At 41.6% G+C, this 12696-nt stretch overlaps 1 protein-coding gene and 2 non-coding genes across 3 annotated transcripts in view; 1 reads left to right on the forward strand and 2 right to left on the reverse strand.

The window, feature by feature from the left end:
* The window catches only part of PRSS16 (serine protease 16), a 31860-nt gene extending 26596 nt beyond the window's left edge, over positions 1–5264 (reverse strand). The window contains exon 1 of the mRNA XM_077886000.1: positions 4857–5264. The gene's annotated coding sequence lies outside the window, so the exon portion shown is untranslated. The remainder of the gene's footprint in view (positions 1–4856) is intronic.
* Positions 1295–1375, reverse strand: TRNAS-CGA (transfer RNA serine (anticodon CGA)). The gene has a single exon. It is a non-coding gene; the product is annotated as a tRNA-Ser (tRNA).
* A 2371-nt stretch (positions 5265–7635) lies between the features above and the next one.
* On the forward strand, positions 7636–7708 carry TRNAV-CAC (transfer RNA valine (anticodon CAC)). Its single transcript has one exon. It is a non-coding gene; the product is annotated as a tRNA-Val (tRNA).
* The last annotated feature ends 4988 nt before the right edge of the window (positions 7709–12696 follow it).

The following is a 12696-nucleotide window of genomic DNA, read 5'->3' on the forward strand; positions in this document are numbered from 1 at the left end:
TTTGTGGTTAGCTCCCATAAGTTACATTTATGAAAGGATTTTCTGACTTGAAACATCACGTATGTGACAGAATGTCCTTTGCATTTTTTTTCATTATGTGCATGCTTGTTTCTATTGTTTCTACTTGTCTACTTCAGTAGTTTATACAATGGGTTCATTGGTCCATCAGCAATCTTATTTTTCTTATGTACTTCATACTGAGGCTATGTGTGGATCAATTATTAGTGATCCATATCATTTAAAAATTTGATACAATGACAAAGAAAGTGGAATAAAATACATTACTGAGTTATGAGGCATATGTTTTCCACCTCACTCTCCAAAGAGCCATAACTCTTGCAAGAGGAGATAATTTCAGACTCTATGCAGCAAAACAGACATTCAGAAACCCTCACCTTCCCAAATTAGGCCAAGTGGTGGCAAGCATTCAAAAACAGTAAGCATTTTAAGACTCAAATTCACATAGGAACTTAGAAGTTTGGATTTATACTTACAAAATTAAGGAATACCAGTCATCATTACATAAATCGGCTACATATATTGAAGTGCTCAAATACAGGTAGAATAGACACTTGGAAATACAAAAGCATCTGTAAGTGAGGGCGGTCCTCTCTTTTGAGAAGGAGAAGCACAGGCGCTTTGGTTCTGGGCAGCAAGGTGCATGCAGTCTTTATCCTGACTCCTGCCCCAGTAGAATTACTGCCTTGGCCAAATTGTTATTTTCTCTTTGCTTTGACTTTCTCATTTCTGTATGATGTTTTAAAGAGCACCTGGCACATGCACACACTCATGGCTCCTCAGGATCCTAGACCTTTATGTTTCCTACCAGTCTGTTTTAGGTTTGTTTGCTTGCCTTTCCTTTTTCTTTTCTTAGATATCAGAGAACTCTTTAAGGAAACTTACCTACATTGCTATTTTCAGCATGGGGAATTTTATTGAAGAGTTTTTAAAACAAAATTTCCTGGTTCTCTTTCCCCTGTGGTCTGCCTCTGGACTTCATAATCTCAATATGAAACCAGCAGCTATTCTGAAGGAGGAATTGGCGGGCTCTGGGGACTAAGGAAGTGCTACCTGTGCACAGGGGCAGGGATTTGTAGATGCCTGGCTTGGAGAAGGATACCTGTGCCAAAATACCCAGAGTGGTGCTTGAGAAAAGGCATGGGGGATCAACACAGACCTCTGGATAGGGAGCTGCCTTCCTACTTTGCAGTTGATGGAATAAGATGAAAAGCTGAGAGTACAGCTGTTGGTGAGAATTTCATTTCATAGTTTGGATAGAAAAAGCAGCCTCATACGCTGTGAGCAGGACTTGAACCTGCGTGGGAGATCCCATTGGATTTCGAGTCCAACGCCTTAACCACTCGGCCATCACAGCCTGGCACAATGTTGCTGTTTATACATTAAAATACACATTCTTACCAGGTCCTGATTTTACAGTTCAGCTTTACCAATGCTGGCTGCTTCTGCTCATTTGGCAAAGCTATCTTCAGCAGATGCAAAAAGAAATCACTCATCGGGCCTCTCCACTGCTTTCCAGCTTCCTCCAACTCGACCCAACTCTGCCAGGCCCCAGGCTGCAACATCTCACCTCTTTGAGAGAAGGCAATATTCCAGTATCACAAGAATCATTGATTTTCAAACATTTTTTACAGTCTTCACGGATGCCCTGGTTTTACTTCATAGCTGGCAGGGAATGCAGTGGGGAGTTGTAGTAAGTGTGCTCAGGATCCTATTCAGTTGTGCTCTCTAACAGAATATACTGTGCTTTGCTGCTGTGGAAGACAATTTGTCAGGACCCACCAATATTTCAAATACAGGAGAGATTATCCTGTGCTTAAGTCTATTCTCTGCAGCATTAATGGTAAAAACACGATCGGGGAAAAACTTAGTTATTCAAAATTATTTAATTAGATAAATTATGGCATAATTACACAATGGAGTGCTATACATATTCAAAATAAAATGAGAAAGATCATTGTGTACACACATATATTTTAAAATAAAAGCAATGGCGAGAGCAATCTGCATACAATGCTACCATTGGAAGGATATTTGTGTTAGATTATATGCATTTTACAAAGCATCTTGCAAGGATCATCAGTTGACAGGCTAGAGACTGAAGAAATGGAATCATTCAGGAGCAGGAGGGAGAAAGCTACAGCATGCCATTTTAGACTCTGAATGGACTTACTAAAAAAAAAATAAATAAAAGCTCAAGAAACACTATACATGAGGAGGTGGGGGACAGGAATTGTTTTTACCAGAGGCCTTCTCTGGAATGGTGAGTGGAGAGCTTCCTTTCTGGAACTCAGCAAGACTCTGAGGAGTGAATTGCAATTTGGAGTCAGTCTGGAGTCAGTCAAGAAGCCTGAGGCAACAAGGCAAGAATGTTCTGGAGTGGCAATCTAACCCTGCCCTGTTCAGAGTCAGGGAGCCCCTGGAATGCACACCCTGATTTCAAAGCTTGTTGGGGGAGCAGTCTGGATTTGCTCTAGGGTGTTCTGGGAGAAGCGGAAGAAGTTCTCTCTCCACAGTGTAGTCTTGGACTATTTTGTCCAAGAATTTAAATAGCCTAAGCTTCCTCCTTTGGATCTAGGAGTACAACTTCAAAAATCAGGGTTTTTGTGGGTTTTGTTGTTGCAGAGAAAGTAGTAACTTCTGTCTCGGCCAAAATGTAGTTCTTACAACATCCAGTTTCCAGGAATTGTGTTCACAGGAAATCCTCTCTTGGCTTTAGGGGCAAAGAGCTCTGAGTGGAGGAACTCTGTAACATCCTCCAGTCACGACCCTAGTTTTGCCATTTAACCAGTCCACAGCTGTGCAACAGACCTGGGACCAACCCAAGGCTAGCTGTGGGGCAGTGTCATTGGTTTGATTCTCAGGCCTTTGACAGAACCCTTTGGAGACTCAAGTAATCTTGAGATGAAGACTATTGAGCCTATCCAAAAATTAAAGGCTCCTTTGAAACATCTATGGTTCTTAGATGGATCTTGCTTTTCTCCTAGTCCTTCTATCCCACCAAAGAATTCAGGAGTCCCTACAGAAAAAAAAAAAAGAAAAAAAAAAGAAAAACAGAAAAAGAAGGCATTTGTTTAAAGGGACACCATCCAGGGGACAAACAGAGTTTGAAGTAAGAAAAGGAAGTGGATATTTTGGGGATTGCTAGAGACTACTTGTGTTCCTCTGAAATTGGTATCTTGAAGCCTAACCCCCAATATGATAATGGTATTTGGAGGGAGGGCCTTTGGGAGGTGATGAAGTTATGAGGGTGGAGTCCTCAAGAATGGGAGTACGCGCTTATGAAGGAGACTGTGGAGAGTTCTTTCCCCTATCCTTACATATGGAGACACAGTGAGAAGTCTGTCCTGTATGAGCCACAAAGCCAGGAAGCAGGTTTTCAGCAGACTCAGAATCTGCATGTGTCCTGAGCTTGGACTTTCTACCTCCCAGAACCATGAGAGGTTAATGTTTGTCATTTAAGCCATTCAGTCTATGGTTTCTTGGTTATAGGTGCCTGAATGAGTTAGGACAGGGATGGAGACACAAATGAAGCCTACAAGACTGAGCCAGTTCTGGAAAGGCAGATCCATTCACCTTGTGAGCAGTGTGCATAATATAAATTTGCCTGAAATGTCTGTGTTTAAAACAATGGTCCGCTTTCAACTTTAGAACATGGTAACATGGTAAAGGTCTCTGTGACTCATTTATAACATGAGATTTCTAGAGTATTGATATACCCCTGAGGAAGGGTAGATAAGCCAGCTAGAAGCTCACTGCTTTTGACAGGTTTTATGATCAAGTACAGAGAAAATAGCACCGGCCATATTAATAGCTGTGTACTAGGTACAGTGCACTTGTTAATTTTCTCCACTGATGAAACATCTGGAACAGCAGATGCAATTGGAATGATCCCTTGACTAAGTTTGCAATTGCTCACTGTCATTCTCTGTAGTCCATCTGTCTTCTATAGTTGAGTAAGCAAGTGGAATGGAGCTGTGTGGATGGAATCCCCACCCCTGTATCTTTCCAGTCCCTGATGTTGGCACTACTCTCTGTGGTCCCTCCAAGAATACCAGTGTCACTTTGGGTTTTCTACAGTCACAGTTAGAGGAATTTCTAGTGGCTTCCACTTGGCCTTTTCTGCCTAATAGCATTCATTCCATCAGTCATAGAAACGATATTAGGGCTGCCTGGGTGGCTTAGCTGGTTAAGTGTCTGACTCTTGATTTTGACTCAGGTAATGATCCCAGGGTTTTGGGATCTGGCTTAATGCTCAGTGAGGAGTCTGCTCGGGATTCTCTCTCTCCCTCTGCCCCTCCTCCTCTAAAATAAATAAATAAAATATTTTTTATAAAGAGAGATAGAGATACCCATTCTCTCTCTTCACTGAGAGACTTCCTACTTCCCAGAACCATGAAAGGTCAATGTTTGTCATTTAAGCCCATTCTCTCTCTCTCTTTATAAAATGATTATAAAATTTATAAGATGCCCATTCTCTCTCTCTCTTTATAAAAAAAGATATTATCTCTCTCTCTTTATAAAAAAGATTTTATTTATTTATTTTAGAGGAGGGGCAGAGGGAGAAGGAAAGAAAATCTCAAGCAGACTCCCCACCGAGTACAGAGTGGGATGTGGGACTCTATCTTACAACCCTGAGACCATGACCCCAGCTGAAATCAAGAGTCTATTGCTTAATGTACTGAACCGCCCAGGTGCCCCTAAATAAATAAAATCTCAAAAAAAAAAAGAAACAATATTAAAGATATTGTCTGGAGTTAGTCTCAGGGTGGACGTAGGGACCTACTCACTGTACCCACAGTGAAATGGACCAGAAGCAAACAGCATTGAGAACTTACCTTCTTGGTGGACAGCAGTGATGCTTTGTACCTCTAGGAATTAATGCCAGCATTGAGTCATCTCCTAATAATCCCAGAAAATTCTATTTCTTTTTTCCTAATGAGCAGTCAAGTTGGTAAAAGGATATAGATCCTTTTAGAAAAGGCTAGGGGGAGGAAGAACAGTATACATTTTTGGCAATGTGTCTGTGGTCTTTCTCAAGGGAAACTGGAGTTTTCTACATTCAAAACTGGCTCCAGTCTGGGAGCTCATACAAATCAAGCCCAAGATCAAAGTGCCAGCAAGGTTGGTTTCTGATGAGACCTCTCTTTCTGGCTTGTAGATGGCTCTCTTCTCATTGTCCCCACATGGCCTTTCCTCTGTACATACTTGGAGAGAGATTTCTGGTATGTCTTTGTCTTCATATAAAGACACCACTCCAGTTGCATGAGGGCCCCACCTTTATGACCTCGTTTAACCGTATTTACCTCCTGAAAGTTCTAGTTCCAAATAGAGTCACATCAGGGGAAAGGGCTTAAACATATGGGTTCTGAGTTTATAACAACACCATCTGATCTTTGGTAATTCACCTTGTGATCTATCATCCTGTGATCAGTCATCTCCATTATGTTTAGGGATTGCAGTTCAGGAGTAGCAGGTCCTACTGTAATTCCTGGCCTATGAGGAAAAGTCATGTTGAGCAGCTTAAGGATCCTGAGGCTCTCCTCATAGATTTCTCTCAACTTTGGTGAAAGTTAGTTCCTCTGGAGAAGCTCATGATAAATTTATTCTAGAATTGCAATCTCCTTAATGCCTTTAGTTTGCTCTGCATACACTCAGAAAATAATGATGTTTCAATTTCATTTTGTTGTTTCACCTTAACTTTGGTCCATATGTTAATCACTTATTAATTATATTTATATATATTATATATTTAAGACTTTTATTCATCTATTCATGAGAGACACACAGAGAGAGGCAAGAAACAGGCAGAGGGAGAAGCAGGGAGAAGAAGGCTCCCTGAGGGGATCCAGATATGGGACTCAATCTGGGGACTCCGGGATCATGCCCTGAGTCAAAGGCAGATGCTCAATCGCTGAGCCACCCAGGCATCCCTATAAATTATGTTTTTTAATTAATATAAATTTAGAGCTGTTTCCAGGTCCTTGAGTTAAACCATTGAGTTGGGTACCTTCTGACAAGTAAAACTATATCATTGAGCTTGGTCTGATGCAACTTTATATTCCTGCCACCTTGATCCTATCCACTTCAGATCCATTCCCATTCAAACCTGTCAGTTTTCTGTGAGTATAAATTGGGAAAATCATGCAGTTACTTTGATGTGTATCACATCTCCTCCTCAGTCATACTTTGTACTTGACTCTCTGGAGTCTCAAAAAAGGAGAGAGGTGGTAGTGATTGATAGATCCTAGAGAATATCAGCTGAGGTTAGCAAGACAAGTACCTAAATGAGGCCATTACAAATATCCCAGACAAGAGGGCACTAACCTCTTAAGGTTGGGCTAGAAGGGCTGTTTCTACTAGTTAGCACTGGGGGGTTGTAATCTGGTAGTGTAGAACGATTTCCCTAAATATGGTTGAGAGACACGATAGTTTTCCCCTTCTAAGCTCATTTCATTCGAGAAAATAAAGTCTGCAATATTTCTAACTTTAAGCAAAATCTCTGACTAAAATACAGATCTACCTATCACTAAATTCTATCCTTACCTGTTCCCCAAGATAGGAATTTATTTTTTACAGGAGTCATTTTATTTTTATTTGAGTCAGTTCACTTTTTAACAATAAATTTAGAAAGACTTGTTCTCAGTCTGAGTCTCATCAAGAGCTACTGTGGCATTACATTTTGTTGCCAAATATTGACAGTTTAGTTGGATTATACCGTATATTAATTTTTTGCTTTAATATCATGTGTCTAGCTCAATTATGATAGAGCATGAGATCCAAGACTGAGGTGACATAATTTTGTCTTGACTCTTATTTGTACCAGCAATAAGTTCAGGCAATAGAGCAGAAGAACAAAAATATCATGATTCTATAAGAAAGACTTATTACTAGACTGTGAGTTCCTTGACGACAAAGACTTTTTGCATTCACATTCTGTGCCAGTGATGTTCTCAAAACATTTCAACTGCTCCCTTATGGAGCAGAAGCCAGGTAGTGAGATGGAGCCACATGACCACTTCTAATCAAGTATCTGCAAAGGGATAGGCTGTGGTAGAAAGCATTGGTGGCTTCTGACCATCTCCTGAGCTCTAGCCTCTCAATTCTGGTTCCCAAAGAATCATTTTCTGTCACCATGAGATAAGTAATAGGCCCCATTGCACAAGCACAGAAATGGTGTAGACAGCATGAGGGAGATCCTGAAATCAAATTCTCCAGTTGTGGTCATCATTTGGCCACTTGTGTGAGTCCAGTCATTATGCTGTACTCCTTAAATTTATACACTGCTGTCTGTCAACTATATCTCAATACAACTAGGAACTTTTTTTTTTTTACAACGTAAAAACTTATATTATTACTTAAAAGCTCCCAATTCTCCAGGATGCTGCCTAGGTTTATTGTGCCTGAAGTTTGTGCAGGCATTGGGGCCTTGGGCAAAATTTTTGCTTGGTTGCTAGGATTTTCTTTCTTCATAAACAAGAAAAAGGGAGGGAAACGCTCAACAATGAGTGTTTCCAAGGCGGACTTTGTAGTCAATAAACCCATGTCCAAAGGGCAAAACCAAACTCCTTAATTTTATCTGATCACAAGCACCAGTGTATGAGCTTTCCTCCAGGCGTTTCCGTAGTGTAGGGGTTATCACGTTCGCCTCACACGCGAAAGGTCCCCGGTTCGAAGCCGGGCGGGAACAGTAGCTTTCCTTTTCCCTCCCTCGAATGCACTTGATTTCAGAGATTTCGATTTCCTTATATGCACAGACAACGAAAACGTCGCCTCGTCGCCCTTACTTTGTTAGAAAGCAGTTTTCCTGAGAGACATGTACTGCAACACCTCTCTGTACCCCTCTGCTCCCCTCTGTGGGTCCCGGGGCCAGTGAGCCTGGTGAGGGGGGTAGGGATGGGCATGGGGGCGTGGAGGGGTTGGGACAGTGGGGGTCGGTGAGGGTGGGGATGGGGCGCGGGGAAGGTGACGGGGTTCTACGGGGTGGTAAGGGGGTGGGGGTTGGGGAAGTAGTGGGTGGGGGTGGGCAGGGAGCAGGGGAGCGGCCCTCCGCTCCGGCCCCCCTCGAGGCCGGGGCCTGCAGCTAGCTACCCGCTGTCCAGAGGGACACCAGCCGCCGACCCCCCAACGTTTCGTGGCAGGCAAATATTTGCGCACCAATCCGCCGACCCCAGCGCCGCTGGGAGAGCAGGTGCTGCGGTGTATCCAGTAAGTTGTTACCTTTCATAGGACCTGGAGGATAAGAAACTATGTACACACACACACACACACACACACACACACACACACACACACAGAGTTACTGAGAAGGGGGGGCGGGACACGCTGCATTTCATTCAAGGAGAAACACTTCGGCAAAGACACACATCTCTGTCTTGGCCTTGCTTAGAAAGCGTTTGGTAGTCTAGAGATATTTCCCATTGCCATGGTTAATTTTATGTTTCAACCTGAACGGGTCCGGTGCCTGGGTATGTGGTCAAACATTATTCTGGTTGTTTCTGCGAGGATGTTTGTAGATGGGATTTACATTTAAGTGGGTGGACTTAGAGTAAAAGCAGATTTGCCCTCCATAGTGTGAGCGAGGATCAGAGAATCGAAGGAAGTCTTGAATAGAAAAAAGGTCTGATCTCTCCAGGGGACAAGAGGGAATTTTGACACCATCTCCCTTCAGATATTTATAAAATTGCTTATTTATTCACTAGGGAAAGCAGTAGGGAAGACGTAAGCAGACTCCACAAAGAGAGCCAGATGTGGGGGATCGATCCAAAGACCCTGGAATCAGGCCCCAGACTAAAGGCAGGTGCTCAACCGCTGAGCCACTCAGGCATACTCTGCCTTCTGCTTTTATCTGCAAGGTCAGTTCTTCAGTTCTTCCCTAGTGCCAGCAGACTGCCTTTGGACTTCAGTTATAACCCCTTCCCTGGTCTCCAGTCTGCCATCATTCCCTATCAGATTTTGGACTCACTCAGCTGCCACACTCATGTGAGCCGGCTCCTTAAAATGAATCTCTTTCTAGAATATAAACATCCTATTGGTTCTGCATCTCTGGAGAGACCTGACCAACATACCAGTTATTATTTCGAAGTATTTAATGCTTCAAGAGTTAGTAGGTGGCACCTCCTGCAGTTTCTACAGTAGTATTCTGAGCCAATAGATTATTTAAAAGGTAGCATTGGTCTGTCTGTCCCTGCAAATAAGGGGTGTTGTTGGCAGCACAAGATGGCTATCAGTCAAGGGTGCTTGTCACTGAGCAGCAGCGACTGTGGGGTTGGGTGGGGGCAGCTATCTTTATGGCCTGGTCTGGCACTTGGAAGTGGTTGTCCTTCCCAGCTTGGGAAGGGGGTCCATGGAATATTCCTATTCTCAAAGGGACATAAGCCCTAGGAAGTCTAAGACACACTGGTGGAGAGGAGGAAAAGACTGAGGGGTTTTTGCCGTTAAGTAATAATAATGCAATCTCTGCTCTAGAAACCTCATGTTTGCTTTCATAGGGTCTATACAAACAAATATAAGCAAGTTCAGGATAATAAAAACATAATATATGTATAATGAAAATAAATAGTAGTGTAGTAATGTGTTCTGTTATAAATAGCATATACATTCCATACATGTCTTATTGTAGTCTATTAACAGAAATAATAATACAAAAACTTACCAGAGTTTCTGGGAAGAAGATGTACTTATCTCTATCCTTTCATTGCTAGGTGCAACTAAAACCCTTGGACATTATACATAAAATAAACAGAAGAAGAATCTAGAAGATGGAGAAAGGAAGGAGCCTGGCTAGGGACCCTGGGACCAGAGGAATGGCATGGTGGCAGGCTCCCTATTTTTGCCCCATGTGTCCTGAATGGCCAGTGAGTGCATACAGAAAACCCTAAAAAAAGCTGCTCTCTCCAGCCAAAAGACCATCACATGGACAGCCTAACATTACAAAACACTTCTAGACAATAACTAACCCTAACCCTAGCCATACACCATATAAAACTGTAGCCTCTCTGCTACCCAGGGCAGCAAAGTTCAAGCAGGAAGAAGGAACTTGGACTCCCACCCAGCAGTATCTCTTCCTCTCCCTCCCCACTGGGTTGCTGGTAGAGGAGATAGTGGAGAACAGGATTTTCATCATTGCTGGGTGGTAACTGGGTCCTGCCTCCATCTGTCTCTGGGCCGATGGAGAGAGACCACACAGGAGCCAGATTTCTCACCAGCTGCCAGCAGGAATAAAATGCTCCCTATTGCTGGTGTCAGTGGGAGCTGAGTGAGGGATCCTGGACTTCTGTGCTGTCTACCTTGCAGGATTTAGCACATGCTCTCTCACTTCCCCTGCGGTTAGAGAAAGCCAATTAAAACCAAGGGTTTCAATAAGAGCCAGAGTCTCCTAACACAAAGCACACAACGTCCAGATTTTAGTTGAAAATCACTTGCCAAACCAAAACCTGGAAACATCTCAAATTGAATAAAAGAGGACATTCAATAGAGTCCAATAACCAGGTTAAAGGAATGTTACGGTTATCTAGTGGAGATTTTAAAGCAGGCATCTTAAAAATGCTTCAGTGAACAATTATGAACATGCTTGAAACAAATGAAAAATAGCCTTGGTTAAAAAAAATCAGAAAAGAGGAAAAATGTAAAGAAATACAAAATGAAAATTTTAGAATTGAAAAATTCAATAACCAAATAAAAATCTCAGAGCATGGGCTCAGCAGTAGAAGAATGCAAGGGACATAGGAAAGAATTTGTGAACTTAATACAGAACAACAGCAGCCCTAGCAAACTAATGCATTCATAAATTACTGGTGGGAATGTAATACAGCTACTCTGGAAATACTCTATATTTTCTTTAAAAACTAAATATGACATCACCACAGGACCAACAGTTGCTCTCCTTGGCAATTATCCCAGAGAAATAAAGACTTACGTTCACACAAATAACTATGTAGAGGAGGAAAAATATTTTTCCCTCCATCCTTCTAGATTCTTGGCAGAGACTTCTCTGCAATAAAAGACAAATTAGCAAGAGAAGAAGAAACAAGTTTAACGATATGTATATCTTCTGTATACATGGTAGTTACACAGTATTCCTGGGTCTGTTACTAAACTTCATTTTCTTTTACTGTTATTAAGCTTCTTAAACTTCTGTTACTAAACTTGTTATTCAACTTCAGTTTCTTTTACTTTTGTTAATCTTTTATAATGGGTGGTGGGAGTGTCTCAGCCAAGAACTGAAAAGGGTAAAGGGAAAATTATTTTTCATCTCCTTCAACTGTGTGTGAATGTTTGTACCAATTTTATTCATACTAGCCAAGATTAGAAAAAAATCCAGATGTCCTTCAAGGAGTGAATGGCTGAACATCCTGCTATGGAATACTGCTCAGCAACAAAGGAGAATCGACTATTGATATCTGTAAGAATCTGGATAAATCTGCAGAGAATTTTGGAGTGAAAAAAAAAATTCCCAAAGGTTAAACACTGTATAATGCCATGTACATAACATTCTTGAAATGGTAAAACTATAGAAATGGTGGATAGATTAGTGGTCACTAGGGGTTAAGGTTAACTAGGGGTTAATGCAGGTAGCAGGGAAGTGTTTGTGGTCATAGAAGGTGAACTTGAGGAATTCTCAAGCTGTTGTACATATTCTGGATTGTGATTGTTTGAATGTCAGTATGCTGGTTGTAATCTTGTTTTACAAGATCATACCTTTGTGGAAGATGGTAAAGAGTACCAGGGATCTTTCTGTATTATTTCTTACAACTGTATATGAATCCATAATGATCTCAAACTAAAAAAATTAATCAAAAACACTTAAGCAGGGATCCCTGGGTGGCTCAGCAGTTTAGCGCCTGCCTTCAGCCCAGGGCGTGCTCCTGGAGTCCCGGAATTGAGTTCTGCTTCTCCCTCTGCCTGTGTCTCTGCCTCTCCCTCCCTCTCTCTCTCTCTCTCTCTCTCTCTGTCTTTCATGAATAAATAAATAAAATCTTTCTAAAAATACTTAAGTATTCTCTAATACCTTCAGATCTCAAAACATTTTTTATATTGTTGTTTCATTTGCTCTCTGTTGTTTTTCCTTCTGCTTGTCTGTTTGGTGTTGCCAAATGATCTCTGTTCCTTCAAGATATCATCTGGTTACTTCCTGGGTGAAGCTTTCACAATAGCCAGAACCTAATATGCCATAATTTTCACAACCAGGTCACATCTGGTCCCACCTTTATTTTTGATATCCTCTCATGAATCCTTTCTCTTATTCTTCTGCCCTAGAATGGGCTGAAGTGGCACCTGTGCTGCCCTCTCTTCATTCATAACCAACCTGTGAGTTCTCTTCCCTTCCTTTGCTCAAAGCCACTACACTTTACAGTGTTTAGGGAATTGCACATTGTTACTGATGACATTTTTCATATCTAGGTACCACTTCTAGCAACACACAAGTGGAACATGATGACTCATTTGCTGTCCTGAAATGATAATTTCAGATACAGATTTGACTCTTTGCTCAAAATACTTTTACCTAATTTTTATATGAGCTTTGGACAAGTGATGAGAAGTAGCATGACACTTTCAACTTCTGTTAAGAATGACTTAAATTTTTCCTGTTCCTGTGGCTTTAGAGAGTTTAGTCCATGGGAAAGAATCCTCATGGGAACAATTTATATAAATTATACCAGATTTGTTTGCTTTTCT

This window comes from Canis aureus, chromosome 37, assembly GCF_053574225.1.
Source record: "Canis aureus isolate CA01 chromosome 37, VMU_Caureus_v.1.0, whole genome shotgun sequence".
In the NCBI taxonomy this organism is placed as follows: domain Eukaryota; kingdom Metazoa; phylum Chordata; class Mammalia; order Carnivora; family Canidae; genus Canis; species Canis aureus.